Source organism: Candoia aspera, chromosome 4, assembly GCF_035149785.1.
Source record: "Candoia aspera isolate rCanAsp1 chromosome 4, rCanAsp1.hap2, whole genome shotgun sequence".
Lineage (NCBI taxonomy): Eukaryota > Metazoa > Chordata > Lepidosauria > Squamata > Boidae > Candoia > Candoia aspera.
Window position 1 is genome coordinate 98,245,569 of NC_086156.1, and position 23,694 is coordinate 98,269,262.

The 23,694-nt window shown below is 44.5% G+C and overlaps 1 pseudogene; it reads right to left on the minus strand.

Annotated features, from left to right (window-relative positions):
- Window positions 1-1,508: 1,508 nt before the first annotated feature.
- Window positions 1,509-23,481, minus strand: LOC134496771 (uncharacterized; annotated as a pseudogene).
- Between the last annotated feature and the right edge of the window lie 213 nt (window positions 23,482-23,694).

Consider the following 23,694-nt stretch of genomic DNA (forward strand, 5'->3'; position numbering starts at 1 on the left):
CTGCTTGTAACATTACACAATAAAAGCCTCAAACGTATTTCAGCCACCTCCCTAAATGTTCAACTTCTTTTGCTTAAAAACGGCAAGTTGCTAGTCCTTTTGCTTAAAGTGTTTAACAAAAACACCTGCAGACAGGATTTTGGCTACTTGTTCAAAACAGTTATCCAACTAAGTAATTCTAGGCACAGTAGCTGTGCTCATGAGTCACACTGACCACAAACCACAAACTGACTAAATTTTAGCTTAGTGTGTCATTCAACTCCAGCCCATGGGATTATTTTACTTTTCAATGTTTAGTGCAAACGCAGAAAACATAGTTGAGAAAACTATACTTAGGTTACAATTGGCAGTAAGATTGTATTTAGTTATTATTGTTCTTTAATTATTTCCTGCTACCCTTTGCATTCTTTGTACAAAAGTTGACAGTGCTGAGATCAACAGGGCTACCAGGTCTGCGCTGCAAATTCTGAATGACCAGTAGGTAAAGGTAAAGGTTTCCCTTGATGTAAAGTCCAGTCGTGTCCGACTCTAGAGGGCGGTGCTCATCTCCGTTTCTAAGCCTTGGAGCCGGCGTTGTCATAGACACTTCCGGGTCATGTGGCCAGCATGACGACTCGGAACGCTGTTACCTTCCCGCCGAAGCGGTACCTATTGATCTACTCACATTTGCATGTTTTCGAACTGCTAGGTGAGCAGGAGCTGGGACTAGCAACGGGAGCTCGCCCTGCCACGCGGTTTCGAACCGCCGACCTTCCGATCGGCAGCTCAGCGGTTTAACCCGCAGCGCCACCGCGTCCCTTGTGAATGACCAGTAGGTGACAGTAAAAAAATACACAACTCTCACTTTTCTCCCACCTGGTCTGACTTTTTCAGTCCAAAGCTAATAGCTCTAGCTGCCATTCAAGATACGTATTTTGGCACGACTAAGGGAATGCTGAGCTGCAGGTAGTCCTTGCTTAACGACCATTCGCTTAGTGATGGTTCAGACTTACGACGGTGCTGAAAAAAAATGACTTGTGACTGGTCCTCGCACGTAAGACCATTGTAATGTCACATGGTCATAATTTGGGTGCTTAGCAACCAGTTCACATTTATGACCATTGTAGCATCCTGCAGTCACGTGATCGCAATTTTTGACCTTCCCAGACAGCTTCTGGCAAGCAAAATCATTGGGGAACCATGTGATTTGCCTAACAACCATGTGGTTTGCTTAATGATTGCAGTGATTTGCTTCGTGACCACTGCAAAAAAGGTCGTAAAATCGGGTTGGATTTGCTTAATGACTGCTTTGCTTAGCCACCAAAATTCCGATCCCAATTGTGGTCATTAAATGAGGACTACCTGCAAGGATGTTATCTCAGAGGTTAGACTTTGCCCCTCACAGATGATGCCTAGGACAGTCTTTCTATTGCTTCAACGATGGCTTGACCCCATTGAGAGGCCATAACGTGTTAGCTGCTCACATTAGGCAAAAATGGGCTGGGGAGTTCCTCTATGTGGAACATTCACGTGGTTACTAAACATTTGCTTTTATTTATACAAAATTTAAAAAATATATATATATTAACAATCTCTCTCTCTTTTTTACATAGGCACATACACTACAAAAAGAAAGCTGCAGCATCTACCCAGCGGTGAGACCCAGAACTGAGGCTCGTGGCTCATTGGGAGGTCTTTTTCAGCAACAGCCCCTGTGACAGGTTCTGCAAGGTTAGTCCTCCAGGGAGGAAGCTGGACGTAGAAAAGATGTGGATGATGCTGAGTGGAAGGGTTACATCCCACGCCGTGGGGAGGTGATAATCTCAAATTGCACTTGAAGAGGAAGACTGTCAAGATAAAAAGACAGGAAAGGAAAAATGTATGGAGACAAAGACAATCTGGGGCAGATACAACATGTCAAGCGAGTATCTGCAGCATCGCTAAGATGCAGGAGAGGTCTCCACTGCCTGCATCCAGAGAAAACGTCAGCAAGGAGCGTTGTAGCCGACTTGACTCCATGAGAGATGAGGCACAGTTTTTTCCTCCTTTTCTGAAAAAAGACGTTTTGCCTTCTCTTAGGTAAAAAGCATGCAACAAGTGGAATCTAGCATTTTTCCTGATGCACTAGGTTTCAACGAGCATGATAATTTGGTGCCCCATGGAGGGGCATTGACTCATGAGATTGCACATGCAGCTTAGTCAAATGTTATGTAGCTATGGAGCATCATACACATACAGTCCCTCTTCCTCCCCAACATTCTAGTTTTCTTTGTGCATTTTTGTGTGTGGGCAAGCATGCAAACACTAACCAATGGATCCTTTCCAAAACATGCAGAGAAGTTTGACTGAGGTGACAGCCACACTCAGAGGTGACCTGCTATTCAAGCTACTATTTTTTATTTGCTTTTGCCTTAATGTGATGGGAAATGAGAGCCAGTTTGGTCTAGTGGTTAAGGCAACGGGCCAGAAGCCAGGAGACGGAGAGTTCTAGTCCTGCCTCTGGCAAGAAAGCTGGCAGGGTGACCTTGGGCCAGTCACTCTCTCTCAGCCCAACCCACCTCACAGGGTTGTTGTTGTGGGGAAATTGGAGGAGGAAGGAATAGTAGGTATGTTTGCCGCCTTGAGATATTTATAAAAATAATAAAGGTGGGATAGAAAATAAATAAATAAAATGAGTTGATGAATAAGGCATGGTTGTTTTAAGCAGCAGTCCATTTTGAAATTATGGTTTGATATTGGTTTATTGACTACAACTGTGGTTTAGCTCAGCAAATGGAAATATTAGGCTTGTTCGTGTTTTCCTGGCTTTGTGCCTCTTAAAAAATTCACAATTTTGTTCTTTTAAAAAAGGAGCAAAAAAAAATAATCAAATATTGGTCAGGAAATCACCAATCCTGTGAATCTACTTTGTCCCCAGTACTGAATCTGGATTGCTCAGAAGGAAATACCTTCTTTGCAAACAAGCCATGGTTTAGAATGGCATGGGAATGTAGATAAAACACAAGGAGGTTTGCAATTTTATTTCCCAAGTGTATTATAGGCCCAGATTTCAGTTTCCTGCGGGTTAAAATATGGATTATTTTCAATAGAAGAAAGTATGTGTAGCTCAGGGTTGAACTGTTGGACTTTTGGTGCTCTCTGAGCTTGGAGGCTTGTTTGCAGACGTTTCGTTACCCAACTAGGCAACATCATCCGTTCAAGGGAGAGCAGGGTTTGCCATCCATTTATGTATAGCAGCTTGCCCTGCCAATCTTGGTGGGGGTATGGCTTCCTCCTGGATGGTTCCTTGATTAGGGTATTATTTCCTTTCTGATTGTTTATTTGCTGCTGCTTATCTTGATATTGGAGGGGACATCTTTTAAAAATGCTAGAGAAGTCCTGGAAACTTGCCATTCAGTCACATCAACCATCAGACACATCGAGGTAAGCCCTATTTACCTACCATTTAAAATACACAATCAAAAGCCTAGGAAGGAAACAACTAGTTTAGAACACATCCTTTTTCTCACATGTTTTGTATCTGGCAGGGAAAATGGAACAACAGTGATGATTATGATGATTTCTAGTTATATTCTGCTGCAACCTAGTTCAATTCACAGTTTTTGTAACCCGCCCCAGTCGGCAGATTCTGGTTCATATCCAACAGAGTAAAAATGCAGAATAAAAACAGAAGAATACATGCAATTATTAGAATTCTTCCACATGGACACCAGAAACATTCAATTTTGGTTAAAGCATGGTTGAATCGTGTTGTTTCAACAGGTTTATGAAATGCCCTAAGGGGAGGGGCTTCTCAAATTACAGTATCCTTAATATTTATCGCTTGCAAGATGGGTGGTGTAGAAATATGAGAAATAAATAAATAACATTTATGCATTGTGCGCACATGGTGAAAACTTAGAGCAAGCAAATACTATAAATGTATGTATCTTTGTAGAAGATGGGAAAATAGGGACATGTTAAGACATGTAAATGCTGTAGAAATCCTCTATCTATGTATGTGGATTGTGTTTCCCAAGTGAAGAACTTTGCATGTATCTCTAGTAAAGTTCATTCTGTTACTTGCAGTCCATATCGCCACCCTCTCCAGGGCACTTGTGAATTTGATTTCTGTCTTCTAGAGGATTAGGAACCCGCCCAATTTCATGTCATCTACAAACCTGATTCTAGCTCATCATCCAAATCTTTCAATGACAATATTAAAGAGCAGAAACTTTCTGCAGGTAAATATCTGTTCTGTGACTAAGGTCGAGTCCAAGACTATTTCATATGCTGCTGTTGTGTTGTGTAGTGTTGTGTGTGGGTGTGGGTGTTTAACTGGAAGAGTTTCTTATTAATAGTGATTTTAGTTTACCTGGAATAGTTTCCATAAAATGAAGATAAGACAGGCCAAGAGAATGGGAAGAAGTAACCCCCAGTAAGATCTTCCGAGGGAGATTGGCTGAGATGACTGTTCCTTTTCCAGCTTCCCAATGGAGGTTTTGATGGGTAGAGTAGAAGATTCTGTAGTACAGAGAGAGACTGACCTATAGGGGCAGATCAAATGCCAGCTGGTAACAAGGGGATGGGGAGGGTGGAGCAGAAAGTAAATGATATTGAGAGGAAAGACACAATGGCTGCATACATACACATGCTAAATTTCCAACCTGTTCATAGAACACATTGGCACCATCTGCTATCTCAGAATCAGTCAATTATATTATGACTTTATCATGATAGTCGTGTTCCCACAATATGCTAAGGCAACAGCTGGGCTTCCCCCATATGCTGACCCACAGATTGCCCAACCCATTTTAGCTTAACCTTACACATTACGCAAACCACCCAGTAAGTCACATTTTGGTATAATATATTGAATCTAAAGTTCCACTGGTTTCTGAATGGCAACCTGTCTGAAGGTATGTGACATTGCAATGTGTCTTGTAAAAGGGGACATAGAAGTAGGGTAGCGTGTCTAATTATAACTGTTTATTATTTCCAGACTTGTTTAATTATCACGGAGGAACCCCTCTTCTATGTCCAGTTACCAAAAGAGTTTGGGTTGGTGGGAACATGAAATGGATTATGGATTTCTTTCTCAAAGGACTTCAGTCTATCCCTGATGGAGTTTAGGCATTCTTGTTCTATCCAGCTATGAGCAGATTTTGAAGGTTTAACTTTGGTCTTCTGATTTTAAAGCTTTGATACTAACTTTTGCTCCTTGCTGACTTTTTTCCTTGCCATTTTATTTCCTAGCTGCGTGGTGGTGGTGATGGTCCTTGTTAAGACTGAAGAAGAGTACAGAAATCATTTACAAAAATACCAGTATAAAACAAAGTAGGAACTTTAATAAAGGTGCTGAGAATTACGTATTAGGACCTCTGTTCCCTGTAGAAATCGGCCTGAGTTAAAGAAGAACGTAGTTGTGCTTTGAGAGGCACAAGACAAAAAGGGTGGGATGGGAAGAGAGATTAAAACAAGTCCCAGAAGAAAGGCTGGGGCTAAACATAGACTATGAAGGTTGACAGTGACTGAACTGGAGATACAAAGGTTCAAATCAGCCATACTACTGTAATCAGGGCTTGCTCCAAATTGAAAAGGTCCCCCAGGGAAATGTCTTCTCTCTGGCTACTTCAGTAGCACCTGTGAGCTGTCATTTCCAACACGGGTCAGTGTTCTCATTGCAAAAGCATGCCAGGAGAAGCCACAGCTATCTTCAGGACAGGATTTGAAGTTTCTACATCGTTCCAAAATGGCACTTTGTGAGTTTCATCTGCAGGGGTGCTGGGGCCCTAGCCACTAAGGAACAGGATGCTGATTTGGAATCTACTCACAAAGCTCTTGAGATCATGTACATCAACTGCCCCCAACCTGGCCCCCTTCTGATGTGTTGGATTTAAAATTCAGAAGGCAACAGGTTGGGGAAGGCCGACATGGTAGACCACATTCCTTGTGGGAAAATTATCTTCTGAAGGTCAGCTTCATATACACCATGGGCCTTTCCCAACTGGCAAGCCACACAGTGTTCTCCCCCACAACCCCACTCTGCAATTATTGAATTGGCAGAAAACAATCCTATATGAAAGATGTTGCCCCATGCTGCTGATCCCTGTCGCCTTTACTGGCTCTGTCTGCTCTCACTGCCAGTTACCCCATTTTCCTTCCTGGTAATGAGTGACAAAGCCTTACAGATTTGACACACCATTAGCCTGCTCTTGGATGATGATGGGATAAGGGGGAAAACACTATTTTAAGTCTGTCTCATTTATGGTCTGGAGATGAGTTGAATGGGACATGGGACACAGCAGATAGAAATGTTGGAGGACATGAACGAGCCACGGTTAGGTACAAGTGGGGATGGGCAAATCTTTGCCTCCTCACCCCTTTCCCCTATCACTCAAAAATGTTACCTATTTGGCACTGAATAATGGTGCAGTTCTGAAAGTCAGAGTATTTTCCTTCTGATGTAAGATCCTCCATCTTCTTTGATAGAGACCGGAGGTGGAAGGGAATGAGGTCTACAAACTGAGAGATATTTGCCAACTCAAAATTGACAGAACTGTTACCCTGAAAAAGAGCAAGAAAAACACAAAGCATTAAATGCAGCTTGCTCATCCCAGTACAACAGGTCTAGTTACTACTTCATACTTTAGAAATCAATGACAAAGTTCAGATGGCATTTTTCAAGCTTTTACACTTGTTTGCTTGAACTTTATTTTGAAACAAACAAACAAACAACAACAACTGAAGGAATGGGGGGTTGGCAGAAAGTTCCTGCTTAGAAACAACTTTTTCAGCTGTTGCTTGTCCCTGGTGATGCCATTTATTGCAAATAATAGTGGGTTGGGACTAGGTGACCTCAGAGATGCCTTCCAATTCTATACTAATTCTGAGGAGAAAAACAGCACCGGAGAAGAGAAGGGATTATCTTGAACTGAATACTGTTGAAAAGCGTGATCCAGACTGGAAATGCCCACCAGCTTTTGATTCAAAAAGAAATGAACGCACTTGTAGAAACAGGAACCACAAACGACAAAATCTGTCTCTCAAAGGGAAGGAGGAATTTCTCCCCCAGCCAGAAAAAAGCGAAGGATTTGAATACATTTCAGTTTCTTTCCCATTTCCTCTCACCACAAAAAATAGGGTAAAAAAAGTTTCAGTGTTCCTGTTTCCCTCACTTTGATTAAGTGCCATCAAGCTGGTGTTGACTCTTAGTGACCATGTAGATAGAAATGTCTCTGGCAGACGAGGAGACTCCACAATTTCTGTGCCTTTGATGGGCTCATGTGAGGCCATTCCCTTCATGGTTATTTTATATCTCTCATCTATCTACCTACCTACCTACCTACCTATCTAATTTTATTAAAGGTTGTTTTAAAAAGGAAGATAGAAACTAATACAAACTAATATAAAATAAGAAAAAAGGAAAGAAATCAGAGAAAGCTAAAAGTGCAAAAAAGTAGAAGAAAAAAGAAAAAGAGAAAAGAGATACAAAGAAGTAGCTTTTGATCTTTACAGCAGTTATAAGTACAATTATAAATTTACCTCTTACTCTATAGTTACAATATAACTCTCTTCTTTCTATAATGTATCCTGCATAATAATCAAAACCATAAATCATAAGTTCATTTTTTAATGTTTCATGCAAAAGGTCTATAAGGGGTTTCTAGTCAGCCACAAACGTAGATACTGTCTTTTCTCTGATCAAAGAAGTCAATTTAGCCATCTCAGCAAGTTCCATCATCTTCACCAACCATTCCTCCATTGTGGGCAGTGCTGAATCTTTCCATCTTTGTGCATACAAAATCTCGCTGCACCTGCATGGTTATTTTGGATGTGCTGGTCTTGTGGGGAAGATGAACGATTTATCTCCTTAGTTCCACTTCCTCAGTGAGATTTGATTACTTTCTTGCCATCACTTTCTGAAATACCAATCCTGTGTAGAAACCTTTATGGTGGCTGGCTACCCAGAACTGCTTTTTGAAAAATAGGTTTCCTTTCTTTTTTTTAAATAAACAATGGGATGGCATCATAGAGGGGGCTGCAGAAGACCGAACCTCTCCCACTCATTCCCCATGTCATAATTTCACCCCCTACATACCATGTGTCATAGGAGAGGAAAAGAAAGGAGTTGAAGAAATGCTTTCTAATTTGGTGGCCCCTGTAGCCTCCAGCCTTTTTTGCCTCAGATCCAGATAATACGGAAAGCCAGGTTAAGGTAAGTAAATATCTTATTGCCTTGATTACAAATTTCCTTGATCACTGTTGACATACATTCTGGGTTTGTATGTCAACAGTGATCAATGCAATTTATAACCAAGGACTAAATACAGACTGGATTCACCTCTCATAGTTATGTGAGCAAGCCTTCCATCCTCATTGCCCCTTTTTTGAATATTCTCCCACCAAAGATTTTTCTTCAGGTTTCCCTCATGCTTACAGATCATTCCCCTATGTACACGGATAACACTGTTTTGCTGCAAACCGAACAGCATTATAGCCTGAACACTGGAAATAAGATGGAAGGATTCATTGTCCCAGCGTGCTATAGAAGAATTAGACAACCTTTTGGCCTCAAGAAGTGTTGGATTACAAATATGATAACACTGTCTACTTAAGTGGTGTTTATGGAAGTTATGCTGTACAATATTTAGAGGCACTAATTTGCTTCCTTCCAGCTTCAGGTTGCCTGTTTCAACCACTGGAGGCATAAAAAATTTCAGAGCTGAGCATTTTCCAGAAGTATTTCATCATGGATTTCTTGGTTTAGCACTGTTAGAGCCCTGGATTAATTTAAGTCTTCCCTCCTTCCTTAGTTCAGATCTAAATTAACACTGATTTTTTAAAAAATAGAAATTTTTATCACCGTCTATTCTAAGCTTTTATGACAAGGCAAGTTAGGTTAAATTGGAAATAAAATAGGAATAACTTGTGCTGCATCCAAAGCACTCTTAAAAAAGCTCTTCAACTTACTACTTCAATATTACAATCTTCAACAAATTTTGTGTGATGATATATGTCCATGAATAGGTTTGCCAGGCTTTTCCCAGACACACTGATCAATTTCTTTAAGTTTTCATTGATGAAATGCAGGTCCCATAACTCCCCGCAGAATATGTCCTGGAGAAAATAAATGGGGATGCAGAGAAAGCATGAGACCAAAAGGAAGAAAAGAGATGGTACCCTCATTAAAAACCAGGGCTACCACATTTGGGTTGCAGACCTTTGGATCACCACTAAGTGGGAACAGAGAAACACAGAAAACATGGATTCACTGCTGCCCTCTAGTGGTTCTCCATATCACTGCAAACCAAATCTGGGAGCATGGCCTAATATAAGCCACCAAGAACATACTTCTACCAAGTCAGATTCCAAGAGGGGAGGTGGATATCATGTAAAAACTCTGCATCCAGAGGCATGACAAAATGTGAGATCGGTATCTCTGTGCTCATAGAACTTAAGGGGAAAAGTTGACTGTATGTACCAGTCTGACAGAGTACTGAGTCAAAGCACTGGTTCTTCGCTATATGATTTTCCAGTCAGCTCAGGAGCTAGGCCAACATATTTAGAAGGCCCTAGAAGGCTGATCAAGAGCCACCAGCAGTAGCTTTTCAGATGTTTGACACAAGACTTTCCCACTTGTGGCTGGAGAGGCCAAAGATTGAACCAGGAGCCTTCAATAAATATGGAAAGTATGCTAAGGTCCCTTGCAGACCTCAGGTCCCATCACCGCATCATGGACATTGGCAGGGAATTTTGGGAGTGGTAGTCTAAAACAACTGCAAGAGACAGAATGGCTCTTCAAGACATGTTCTTTGCCACTGACTTAAGGCTTATTGTCAAGCTGGATGGAACCTCCAACACGCCACCTTCCTTAATAGAACAATGGCCCTCCTTCAGGCTAATATTCTAAAAAGCAACCTGGGCAGCATACATATAACGAAACAGCCTAAAATTGTGCTAGAAGCAAACTCAAGAGCAAAATGCTAGCTTGGGGTGGGCAACCTGTGGCCATAGGCTCCCCCCAAATCCCCTTTCTACAGCCTTTGGAGCTTTCTTAACCATATTGCTGAACACAGACAGCCATTCTGTGCCATTTTGACATAGGAAAATATGGAAACTATAGCATACATGTATCATATGCCTAAATAGGCCCATTATTTTAAAAAAAAACCCTCCAAAACACTTCCAAACTAAGCACTACCTCTAGGTGCCACCAACTTGGCACCCATCTCCTCCTCCTTGGAAATATTAGCTAGATACAAGAAGAGTCTTATTTCAACATCATGCTATATTCTCAACTGGATGCCAGCAACATTTATTGGAGGTGGACATTTTTAGCCAGTGTGCCGTGGCAGTTCCATAAAGGGGGTTTGGCGATTTTTGTAGATAATAGAACGATCAATATACACTTTTGCCAAACCAAAATTCATTAGTAAATCACAGTCACCCTACTTAAGCTCCCCCACCCAAACAGCAATGTGGTGAAATTCATTGAAAGGCAATAGCATTCATGTAAAGTCTGCCCTAAAGACTGTACCGGTTTCAGATTCAACGGCATCAATACTTTGTAGTCCAGCAGCAAGTGTTCTTTCTGAGGAGAGAGAAAAAGACAAGACTAAAGTGATATTAAATTAGATGCTCCTTGCATTTCAGTTCCAGGGGTGGCCTGAAGAGTGGGAATAAAGTGCCCTCAATTCCTAGTTCACAAGCCATTAACCTCCTGGCTGGGGATGATGGAAGGAGTAGTCCAACAGGTTTGAAGAGTGCCGATTCAGGGTAGAATGATCTGGCTTGATCTTGTGTGGTACCAAGACCAGTGCTTTAGATTTAAGCCTGCCTTGACGAATGTTCACCCCAAACCTCTGTTGAGATGGAATCCACAACTGCTTTTCTCTTTCACATATTTCAGATCTCTTCTGATTTGCTCCTTAACTTTCTACTTTTTGGACTGAAAAGGGAAGGAAGAATTGCAATTATTCTGCAGAGGCCTAAGCTGAGATCATGATTTGATGATTACAGGTAGTCCTCACTTAACAACCACAATAGGGACCAGAGAACTGGTTGTTAAGTGATGCAGTCATTAGGTGAGCCACCACGTGACCAGACCCAAATTTATGACCATTTTTACAGCGGTCTTTAAGTGAATCCAACTTCCCCAATGGACATTTTTGCTGGAAACAGGCAAAAAAGGTTGCAAATCGTGAGCATGTGACCGCAGGATGCTGCCACTGATCGTAAATGCGAGCCAGCTGCCAAGTACCTGAGTTGCAATTGCGTGACTGTGGGGGTGGTGCAACATTTTGTGACAGTTGTAAGTGTGAGTACAGGTTGTAAAGCATTTTTTATGAGGCTGTCGTAACTTTGGACTGTCGTTAAACAAAATGTCGTTAAGTGAGGACTACCTATATATTTTAATTATTCATGGTTTCTGTTCTTTCCCATAAAATTTGTTCTATGCAAAAGGGACAGCGTATCTATTTCTCCAAACATGGCTTTTGTTTCACTTCCAGTGATAATTCTTCATCACTACCACCAGCATTGTCATTTCTGCCATTGACAAAAGTGAAAACAATGATGAAAAGATGTGGAGAGTAAGGAAGATGACCTTGACAGAAATATGCAAGAACCATTACCTAGGCAAAAGGGGATGAAACATTTTTTAAGCCCTGAGAAACAAGGTAATATTTGGAAGCCACTCAGGAAGACACCTCCCTGATTCACTGGAGCAGAAGATGGTGCGGGGAGGCAGAGCACCATCAGGCTTGCAGGATTCTGTGATTATAGCCCATGTCAATAAAGGTAGTTTTAGCCTTCCTGTGGAGTTGATTTCCTGGTCTGGTCTACCTAATGGGGCTAGCAGTCTACCTAGCCCTCATCTCATACCTTCTGAGGTATGCAACGTACTCATACCCACCAGCGGTTTTATATCCTGGGAAAAGTCAGAAGTAGCGATGGGAGGTTGGGAGAAGTTGCAGCCTTTGTCTGGCCCAAACGGGAGAGAAAAGCAGCAGCAGCAGCAGAAGGACCTAGGAGACAATGGACACATTCCTTTTTTAAAATATATACAATTTTTAATTGAAGATTTTTAATTACAGTAATAAAAACTATTACAAACTAAACAATGGATACATTCCTGAGTTTATTCCAAAGCAAGTCCGCAAACGCCTCCGAACCCCACCCCAATAAAACAGATATAACTTAGGAAACACAGTTAAATTCCTAATATACTAAAAGCTATTGGGCAAAACAGCAAACAGGGCTAGTTGTGAGAGTTATGATTTTAAGGCCTAATTTCAGAAACTCACAGCACAAGCCACGATGGATATGCGAAGTTCTTTATTAGGTCTTTCTCTCAGGCTGTCAAAGCCACAACTGGCCCCACTTCCTCCTACCTCCCTTCCTAAGCCTCCCGCCTTTGCTTTGTCCCACCCCTTCCTCTGCGTTGACAGCTTGCGTGATGGTGGCTTCGCAGTCTTTCAGTTGTGAGTGGGGTTGTTGCTAACTGCTCTCTTCTCATCCCTCGTCCTTCCATTATTTCTCTTCTCTCTTTCATTCCCCTTGATGTGTAAGGTTAGAGTACCCAGTCACAATTAGCTATTGCTTCTGGGTTCTCCGACCTTACACTAGTGCAGGCATTTAGAGAAGGGCCTCAAATCTGTTTCTTATTTATTAGGATTGTAATGAAATCATGGCATGAAGAAGGAGGATCTTTAAAGCATTTGAAGATGCCTATTTCCTCACCAGCACTTTTGGGCATCTTATCACACTGTCAACCATCAATGCCTCAGGAAGGAAGGAAGGAAGGAAGGAAGGAAGGAAGGAAGGAAGGAAGGAAGGAAGGAAGGAAGGAAGGAAGGAAGGAAGGAAGGAAGGAAGGAAGGAAGGAAGGAAGGAAGGAAGGAAGGAAGGAAGGAAGGAAGGAAGGAAGGAAGGAAGGAAGGAAGGAAGGAAGGAAGGAAGGAAGGAAGGAAGGAAGGAAGGAAGGAAGGAAGGAAGGAAGGAAGGAAGGAAGGAAGGAAGGAAGGAAGGAAGGAAGGAAGGAAGGAAGGAAGGAAGGAAGGAAGGAAGGAAGGAAGGAAGGAAGGAAGGAAGGAAGGAAGGAAGGAAGGAAGGAAGGAAGGAAGGAAGGAAGGAAGGAAGGAAGGAAGGAAGGAAGGAAGGAAGGAAGGAAGGAAGGAAGGAAGGAAGGAAGGAAGGAAGGAAGGAAGGAAGGAAGGAAGGAAGGAAGGAAGGAAGGAAGGAAGGAAGGAAGGAAGGAAGGAAGGAAGGAAGGAAGGAAGGAAGGAAGGAAGGATATTGCCCCAGTGATGGTTGGATGAGGCTGTGACTCACTAGTGAGGAAATGACCCTTGTTGGGATTTGGAAGCTAAAGTAGGATTGGGGCTGGTTACTACTACCATGGGAGGACCCAAGGCAAACCAAGGCTGTAGTCCAGACTGGGAAGTCAGAAAGCGTCCCAGAAGAAGACTGTGGCAAATCACTTGTATAACACTGCCAAAAAAAATTGTCCACAAAGTCACCAGGAGTCAAGCTCAGTTCAAGGAGACTGTATCTTTACTTCTAAGACCCACAAGTGTCTTAAAGAGCCTCACATCCTCCAGAGGTGTTGGACTAAACCCAGCTTCCCTCATCAGTGGGGCTCATGTGTAGTGAAGCCAAGGACATCTGGAAAGTCAAAGGTTCTCCATCCTTGGTGAACAAGACATGGAATTTCTCTTTCATGACTTAGAACAAGCTTACAGAAAAGTTTTACTCATTTTTTATCTCATTTTTTTAACTTTCCACCCAAAGCAGGATGTATTTATGGCTGTAGCTGAGTGAGGTGTTTACAATTCCAGAAGGGACTTCACGGAAAGGAATGAAAAATAGCTTCACTCCATTTTTTCCATGAGAAACATACTTCCAAAATTCCTCCTGTCAACTTTAAGTGTCTTGTAGCTTGATGAACACTAAGCTAAACCATGATTTACAAACTACTTTTGGCTGGGTTCCCACATATTAATCCAAAACTTTATGACTAAGCACAATGGGTAAATCCAGCAAATGTCCATGAAATAGGTAAATTTACCTATTATGTTAAGCCATAATGTGGTTTCCTTGACTTGGGCTTTGCATATTCCATAAACACAGTCAGTTGTGGTTTACTCAACAAGATAAGCAAATTGTGACTTAGCATGATATATGAACCCAATCAAGAGAAGCTACTTAAAAAAAAACTCTTAAAACTCCAAACATGTCAGAAAAAGCACACCCTTTGAAGGGTAAACTAGATGAGTTGCCTAGATGAGATGTTACTTTGTTTTATTTTATTTATTCAGTGGCTGTATTAGATTATTTAGATGATCATCTCTGGAGGACAAGCAACTGGAGACAGCTGTCATAAACTAGTATCACTTGACCTACCACAGAAGAATCTGAAGTTCCATGATACCAAATCATCTCCATACAGTTTGGTGGGTGGTCAGCATGTTGAGGTTTGCCCTCAAGGAAGAGGGGGGGGGGTGTTTCTGGAGGTAAAAGAAAGCATGGTGAGAAGATTAAGCAAGCAAAGGACCCCATGCAGCTAAATATAGACCATATATTTGGTGCAGCTTTCTTTTCACCTGTTAATAACAAATACTTTTGCATGGGCCAAGTTCTCAAGAAAGGCCCCATTTACTTTGCCAACTGCTGCAGAGGACCAGTCATAGCTAGAATAACCAGGAATATCTCAATCAACAAATGACTGAAGAGTATAAACTAAACTATAAACCAGGGGACGGTGAGTTCTAGTCCCACCTTAGGCACGAAGGCTGGCTGGGTGACTTTGGGCCAGGCACTCTCTCTTGGCCCAACTCACCTTGCAGGGTTGTTGTTGTGGGGAAAATAGAAAATAGGAGGAGGAAGGAGTATTAGGTATGTTTGCGACCTTGAGTAATTTATAAAAAAAAATAAAGGTGGGATTAAAAAAAAGTCTCCCACAAGCTGAGCCAGACTCCTTGTGGCTGTATGGACAGTTCCATGTTGCTTTCTTGGCAACAATATGAATGTTGTTTGTAACTGTCTTTTTCAAAGGAGGTGTTTTTTCCCACTTCTTGGTGTAGGATTGCCTAGGGTTCTCCCACCCAAGTTCTAAGTAGGCATTTTAAAGCACTTTAAACCTCCTTCTTCCATACAGTTAATTCCTTCTGGCTGTCACCCTGAGACAATTACTTTTTTAGGTATCATGACACAACTTTTACTTACTTACTTACTTATTTATTTCATATGGCATAGCAGAATGCAGCGTTGTTGCATAAAAATCACGAAAGCAGTATATAAAATATAGGTCAATAAATTATTTTGAAAACACGCAATACAAATGATGAATAAAATTATGAATAAATTAAGTCTCATATGAGCAGTTACTAAAGTTACTATTTTGGCTGCTGGACCTTACAAAGATTTCCCAGCAAGAAGCAGCAGCATGAACACTGAAAAAATGACACAACTGATGAATGGCTGCGTTTTAATGAATATATAGAATATTGGTGGATCTCAATAGTTGAAAAAATAGGCTTGCTTTTTAAGAGATGCAGAGGACTCTAGGGGGGAAGAACCTATGATACTCAGATAGACACAGAAGGTAGTAGTGCCACTTAGCATATGGACATTTCAAATACTGAATAACTTTATTTGCTTATCTAGCCCAGTGTTTCTCAACCTTGGCAACTTTAAGATGTGTGGACTTCAACTCCCAGAATTCCCCATCCAGCATGAGAAACACTGATCTAGCTCAATACTATCTATTGCATAAATTTCTCCAAGTTGTTCGGCAGATGTCTGAACAGGACATCTGCTAGCAGCTCATTTTACTAGAGATTTCAGGGATTCAACATGAAACTTCCTGCACACAAAACTTGTAATCCAAGGAAGCCTAGTCTTTAGGCGCTGGGGAACCAATTTAGAATTGTCAGAACAAATTATAAGAGCTATTGCAAAGACTAATCCCTTCATTAAATGGCATGAGAAGTTCCAAATTTACCAGAATTTCACCTTTAATGTTTTTTTTTTGGAGGGGGGGATGATGGGCACATTTGCATTGGATTGCATCCAACCATCATTTTTATTTTCTAAAAAGCAAGTAAGACCCATTTGGGGCCCACAGGCATTCTTGGTAGAAAGATGATGTTGGGCTGGTGTTCTGTTCTGAAGCATGCCAGCTTTCTTTTTATTTTTATGAGCATTTTTTTTGAAAAAGGGGAAAAATAAGGTTCAGCAGGCAACCTAGTTGGCGCTGAGAGAAACTCTGCAGGGACGCTGGGGAAACAAGATAAGAATAAGAATATTGTCTACCATAAAAAATACTTTACTTTGATGATTAGGCCATTAAATCATCATAAACCGGGTCAGGGGAAACACCTGTAAAAGTGGAAAATGTGAGAATGCAATAGACAATTAAATCTATTTTTTAAGTGAATAAAATGTGGCAAATGAAGCCATTTCATTTTTAGAAGATAGCAACAAAAGCAGAGATGGGTTAGGGCAGTGGTTCTTAACCTCAGCAACATTAAGATGGGTGGACTCCAACTCCCAGAATTCCCCACTCTGAATCATTTTGGTAAAGTAATGATTTTTATTTTCTTTACTTCCTTAGGCTCCAGGCACATGGAGCATCACACTGCACTGAGCTGGAAGATTCTGAAAAACGTCTTTTTTTAAAAACTGTCCTTCAGATCGTCTCCTGGTAACATTATGGATGTCAGTTAACAACAAGGCTCCCCTCATATGTGATTTGATCACAGAGGAGGGGGCAGACCTGGCATGTATCACTGAGACTTGGCTGGGCCCAGAAGGTGGGGTAGCCCTTTCGGAAATGTGCCCGGCTGGGTTTCAGGTGTGCCATCAGCCGCGACACTGGGGCAGGGGAGGAGGGGTGGTGGTTGTCATCCAAGAGTCTCTAGTGGCCTTCAGGGGCTCTGTTCCACAAGTGGCCGGTTGTGAGACCTTGTTTTTCACGGGATCAGTTGGGACTGTTGCTGCTGTACCAGCCTCCCTGCTGCGTAGTAACTTCCCTGCCTGAGCTGCTGGAGGCCGTCTTGGGGTTGGCGGTAGAGTTCCCCAGGCTTATGGTTCTGGGGGACTTCAACCCGCCATCCTTTGGATGTGCCTCGGAGGCAGCTTGGGAGTTCATGGCTACCATGGTGGCCATGGGCCTGTCTCAGATTATTCAGGGCCCAACTCGGGACAGTGGCCTCACACTGGACTTAGTTTTCTTGTTGGAGCAGTGGCAATGTGATCTGAGGGAAGAGTTACACCTGTCCCCCTTGTCATGGTCAGACCACATCCTGGTGACCCTGAGATTCTCCTATGCTGCCCCCCTCTGCAGGGAGGCAGGATCCATTCAATTGGTCCGCCCCCGGTGACTGATGGACCCGGTTGAGTTTCAGAGGGAGCTGGGCGTTATACCCGAGGGTCTGCTGCATGGTCCTGTGGAGGCCGTGGCTGCCACCTGGAACAGGGAGGTGGCCAGGGCTTTGGACAGGATCACGCCTGTGCTACCTCTCTTGTCCCATCGAACCTGGCACTCACCATGGTTTATGAAGGAGTTGAGGGTTCTGAAGAGGATTAAGAGATGTCTGGAGTGCCACTGGAGGAAGTCAAAGACCGAATCTGACCGAACACAAGCTAGAGCTGCTGTTAAGGCCTACCTTGTGGCGGTAAGAGCGGCGAAACATCAGTATTTCTCCACTCTTATTGCATCCGCGGAATGCCGCCCAGCAACCGTTTAAGATCACCCGATCCCTTTTGGGGAAAGGGGGGTCAGAAATCCACCTACAGGGCCGTGCTGAGGAGTTTTCTGGACATCTGCAGGATAAAATTGCTCGGATCCGGTCCGTGTTGGACTCCAAGCATGAGACAGGGTTGGTGGAGATGCCTGGGGAACGTACTCACCCAGTTATCTGGGAACAGTCTGATCCTGTTGGGCCCGAGGAAGTGGACAGGATCCTCCAGACGGTTAATGCCACCACTTGCCAATCAGATCCATGTCCCTCCTGGCTGGTGAAGGCAGCCTGGGAGGTGACATGTGGTTGGGTCCAGACGATGGTAAATACATCTCTGAGAGAGGGGGCGTTTCCGGTGGCCTTTAAGGAGGCACTAGTGCGCCCCCTCCTCAAGAAACCATCGCTGGACCCTACTATCCTGGAGAACATTCGTCCAGTCTCCTACCTCCCCTTTCTGGGGAAGGTGGTTGAGAAAGTGGTGGCACTGCAGCTCCAGAGGATTTTGGATGAAATCCAATCTGGACCCCTTTCAGTCATGGTTATGTCCAGTTATGGGACAGAAACGGCATTGGTCGCACTTATGGATGATCTCTGGTGGGAGTGGGATGGAGGCAGTGCATCCATCCTGGCTCTTCTTGACCTCTCAGTGGCTTTCAATACCATCAACCATGGTATCCTTTTGGGTCGGCTCAGGAAGTTGGGGGTGTGTGGCGTGGTTTTGCACTGGTTCACCTCCTTCCTCCAGGGCTGGTCCCAATCGGCGGTGATAGGGAGCGAGAGGTCTGACCCTCGACCCCTCCATTGTGTGGTGCCGCAGGGCTCGGTACTCTCTCTGCTCCTTTTTAACATCTACATGAAACCGCTGGGTGAGATCATCCGTCACCACAGGATGAGGTATCATCAGTACGCTGATGATACTCAATTATGTATCTCCATTCCTGGTGAAGTAAGTGATGCCGTGACCACCCTCTCCCTCTCCGCCTGGGGGCTGTGGGGGCCTGGATGGGGAACAATAGGCTTCAGCTGAACCCTGGTAAGACGGAGTGGCTGTGAATTAATGGCTCCTCGGTATCTGGAAAATTGTCATCTTTGGCCTTGGATGGGGTTGCACTGCCTCAGACAGACCTGGTGCGTAATCTGGGGGTCCTCCTGGACTCATGACTCCTGCTCAAATAGCAGATGGCAGTCGTGGCCAGGAGGGCCTTTGCTCAACTTGGGTTGTGCGCCAGTTAAGCCCTTTCCTGGACTGAGAGGCCCTTTGAATGGTCATTCATGCCCTGGTCATCTCTCATATAGACTACTGTAATGTGCTCTACATGGGGCTACCCTTGAAGTATATCCAGAAGCTACAGCTGGTCCAGAATGCAGCCGCACGGGCCATTTTAGGTGCCCCAAGGTCAGCACATGTAACACCTTTGCTATGTGAGCTGCATTGGGTTCCAGTCTGCTTCCGGGTCCAATTCAAGGTGTTGGTCATCACCTTTAAAGCCCTACATGGCATGGGGCCAGGCTACCTGAGGGTCCATCTCATCCCCATCACATCAGCCTGTCCCACCCGGTCATGCAGAGAGGGCATGTTATGGACCCCGTCCGTAAAAGAGTCCCATCTGGCGGGGTCTCAGAAGCGAGCCTTCTCTGCAGTAGTTCCTGCCCTTTGGAACATCCTTCCCCCAGAGGTGAGACAAGCCCCCTCATTCCTGGACTTTCGTAAGGAACTAAAAAACTGGTTTTGTCATCAGGCATGGAGCGGGAAGGGGAACATTCATTCATGGGGATGGCTAGTGCCCTAGAAGGGCCTTTTACACTCATGGACTGTAGATATAACCACAGCCATCAGGATTTTATTACATATTATATTTTATTCTCTATTTATATTTATATATTTATTCATTGTTTTTATATGGACATTGAATTTTAAATTTTGTTTTGTTGTAAACCACCCAGAGTCTCTCCTTGTGTGGGGAGATGGGTGGTGTTAAAAAATGGATAAACCAATAAATAAATGTGTTCACCAGTTTTCTAGGAAGCAATATAGAAGTAATTTGCCTCACTGCCCCAGTTTCCGCTCTAGCCTGTTGTCCTAGGGTTTTTCTTTTCCAGGTCTGACCCTGCTCATTTTTCAAGATCAGCCAAGATTGTTCTCTTTGGCTTAGCACCACTAAGTAAAGGATTCTCTCCCCAACCCAAAAAGTAAGAGGATGGTTTTCAAAATAGCTGGAAAAAGACTGAAATCCCCTCTAAAGCCCTTATATTGAGCCAGCTTTGATCCCACACAAACCACCAATGCAGTTTCCATTTCAAAATAATGTTATCACTTCCACCCACCCATAGAGGTGGTACAAAGAAATAATTGTTCTGGTTACACACCCACAGCTTATACTGTTGACTTAATATGCAATCTCACTAATACAAAATCTTCACACAGGTTATTCATGGTAGTGATCACATTTATCAAATATTACTGCCATTTATATGTCAAAAGACATTTCAGTCTGGCAGGCAGAGAGGGATAAATTGTCTTTGCTGTACCTTGTGTGCCAGCTGGGACAGCAGCAAGGCTTTTGATATTTGCTTTTAAAAGTTTCATATACATAAGGAAAAAAAGAGGGGAAATCCCCCCCCTCACTTGCACTGTGACTCAGGGAGCTTTGCAAAACTTTGTTCTTCTTGCTGTTGCAAAGATTTAGCACAAAAAGGATGTGGGGGAGGAAAAGACACTGTTAGCTTTTCAGTACCTCTCCCCTCATCCTTAGATTGCCTGCTGAGATACCCCACACTCCAAATTTTTCTCCTCTGTGGGTACCAGAGCATCACTAGATCTTAAGTCCAAGAAAAGTTCTGTTTCTTAATGTAATATAACAACAACAACAACAACAACAACAATAATAATAATAATAATAATGCAGATAATCAGAGAGGGAAAAATAGAGCTGCAGCAGGATTCCACTTGACTGGAAAACGGAGCTGTCCATCCGAAGCAGCCTCGGATCATCCACCGCTGGCCACGCCGCTCGGACGGCTCCCACAGAGTCGCCAGATGCGGACGCTCCCTCCAGATCCCCTTAAATGCGGGCTCAACCCCATCACGGGTAGCAGCCCAAGCGCCGTAGTAGCCCAGGAAGCGAACCCGGAAACGAATACTCAGAAGCATCGTTACCAGTCCCTAGCCATGGGGGCTCTATTAAGCTAAATCCCAGCCCCTGGTTCCCACGTTCGGCCGCCCTGCTCCTGCAGCCGAAACAACGCTGTCCAGCAGGTGATTCGCCCGCAGAAGACCCCAAGTTCCCGAGTTTGGTTGGGAAAGGGCTGAACCAAACCGCAGAGGAGGTGCCCCGCCCCCGCGCGCCGCAGCACCCGCCAGCTATCCAAGTTAGGACCTGGCCCCTGAGCTGTCTCCGGGTCCCCCGGAAGGCTCGCCCCCCTACCCCCCAGAGATGAAGGTGGCGGTCGCCCCTGCTTTTGCCTCGTGGAGACGCCCCACCCAAAGGAATGGGGTGGGACGGGGTGGGGGGGGCCGAACCTCCCGGTCAGCAGGAGCCAACTTCTTACCCGTAGAGATCGGTGCTTGGTCTGGACGGGACACGGGCAGGCAGAGGAAGCGCGCCGCTGCCTGGGTGGGCAGGGGTTGCGCTGGGGGCGGGGGGGCCGTGGCTCCGTGCCGACCCGCTCTTCCTCCCTAGGAGAGGTGCTGCAGGCGTGTTGCCGGCAGTGCTGACACTTGCGTTACATCCGCCGAAAAGAGAAAAGCTTACAGGAAAAAGGTCATGGAGTGTGCTTGCATTATCGTGGGAAAGCGAAAGTTACTCGAAAGGGGAGGAGCCCGGCCGCCCGGGGGCTCCTCTCCTTTGCGCCCAGGGCAGCTGGTAACTTGCGCGGAAGGGGGCGTGGGTGGGATCCAGGAATCCACGGTCAGTCTCCCAAAGGATCGACGTTCTCAGCCCCGGCGCGCGTTCCGTTCCCTCTTCCTCTTCCTCCTCCTCGAACGCCACCACCGGCTCGCGGGCTCAGGAATCGGAGCGAAAACCGGATGGCAGATGGCTTCAATCTCGGCGTTGCAAACACACGCACACCCCAAAAATATGGGGAGATCAGAGATTACCAGCCTTCTGTGTTCTCAGGCATTGTTTCTATCTAACCCATTTATATTTCATGAAAATTTTTAGCGAGCCGAGGAATCTAGTGGCTTCCACTGGTCTTCTCGATTCCGCTCTCCTTAGGGAATTTAAGTGCCTGAACCGGTGTTTCTCAACCTTGGCAACTTTAAGATGTGTGGACTTCAACTCCCAGAATTCCCCAGCCACACATCTTAAAGTTGCTAAGGTTGAGAAACACTGGCCTGGACTTTGCAAGCCGCTAGCCCTTCTCGGGTAATCTCTTGCGCTTCAGCTCTTTGGATTCCCAGCCGCTTCTTTCTCGCGGCCCTTGGATCTCCCTGGAAGGGTCGCTGCCCCTCATCCCCGAGCCCTCCGCCCCCTCATCCCCGAGCCCTCCGCCCATTTAGCAAGGGACGTGAGGGTCCCCACGGCTTCTCTTTACCGATTGCCTTCCCCGGTCCCACCCGCGCCGATAGGTTTCGCGCGGGGGCCCATCTTGTCCCCAACGGGGAGAACGCGGCTGAACTCGACCGTTCGCTGACCCCGGAGGAGGTCATCGGCAGGCAGTGTCGCAAGGATCCCGCCTGGCTGCGTCTTCGCGCCGGTCTCGCGCCGCAGGGCCTCGGAGGAGCCTGGGGTTTGGAAGGGCATCCAGATGGTCAGGAAACCTGGGAGGAAGCTGGGGCCCTCGGTCTGATGGAGCGAGACTGGCAGGGAAGGAACGGTGACCCCTGGTGAGGCGTTAGGGAGGCCTGTTCGCACATGCCCGGCTTCCGGTCCATGGACATCAAGTGTGATCCAGAAATAACTGGGCTTTTAGGCAGTAGTTAATAAACACTCTGTGCTGAGTGTAAACACGTGCTTGAATCCCATCTGGATTTTTTCCAGTGGAACTGAGCTATTGACAGGATGATATTTGGGCCCAGCTGAGATTTCTTGACTTCATTGTCATCACTGCAGAAGGCAAGACACACCACCACACTTGTTAGGATACTTTAAAAACCAGCATGAGGTTTTTTGGGGGGGAGGGATCATTTTAGGGGATCCATTAAACCTGTTACTAAATTCCCACAAGATGCTTGGTTTTGCTGCAACAGATTAACATGGGTGGCCCTCTGGAAAGGCGGTAGGATGGGTGCCATATATTGCATTTTCCCAGCCTGCTGCCATTAGCATCAGAGCAACTCCAAGAATTCTCCAAGATGGAAAGGCTGTGCTGACAGGTTGGAAACTAATCCAACATGGTTGTCATTTAAAAACATTTCAGTGTTGCCTGCCATGAAGCACATCTCATGTGTGGTGTTCAGAAAAGTGGGGAAAAAAAATATAATCATACAAAAGGAGTACTAAAACCATTGAAATCAATTAATAAAAGATAGACTACAGTAATGGCATAACTAATTTGGCTGCCGTTTTTGAGCCTTCAAAATGTACTTGTTTGGGGAAGTCTGCATTCACCAAAGGATTTGGTTTTATAAATGTTTAAACTGGCCTAGTACAAATATTTTCCTAATATGGATTTATATTTATTATACCTTCCAGATCAACACAGCTACTGGAGGTAGGAGGGTGCATTAATCTGTTTTGAATTACTCACCATGAAAAAAGAAAAAGGGCTTGAATAAGGCTGGGGGCTTAAAGGAGTGGGTCAGGGCTGCTAAGACAAGCAGGCAAGCGGGCATCAGGGTTTACCCCATGCGAGGGATACCTATGAGGGGTCAAGGTAGCGAGGTTAATTGTGCAATAAAGGCCTGCCTCTTTATACTGGTATTAGCATTGCACACATTTACAAACAGGTGTGGCTTCCATTGCACTATCATGCCTGCTATCTTGATGTGGTTGACACCCTCCCCATTGCAGATGATCCCACCCACACACATTATCAGGGGATCCAT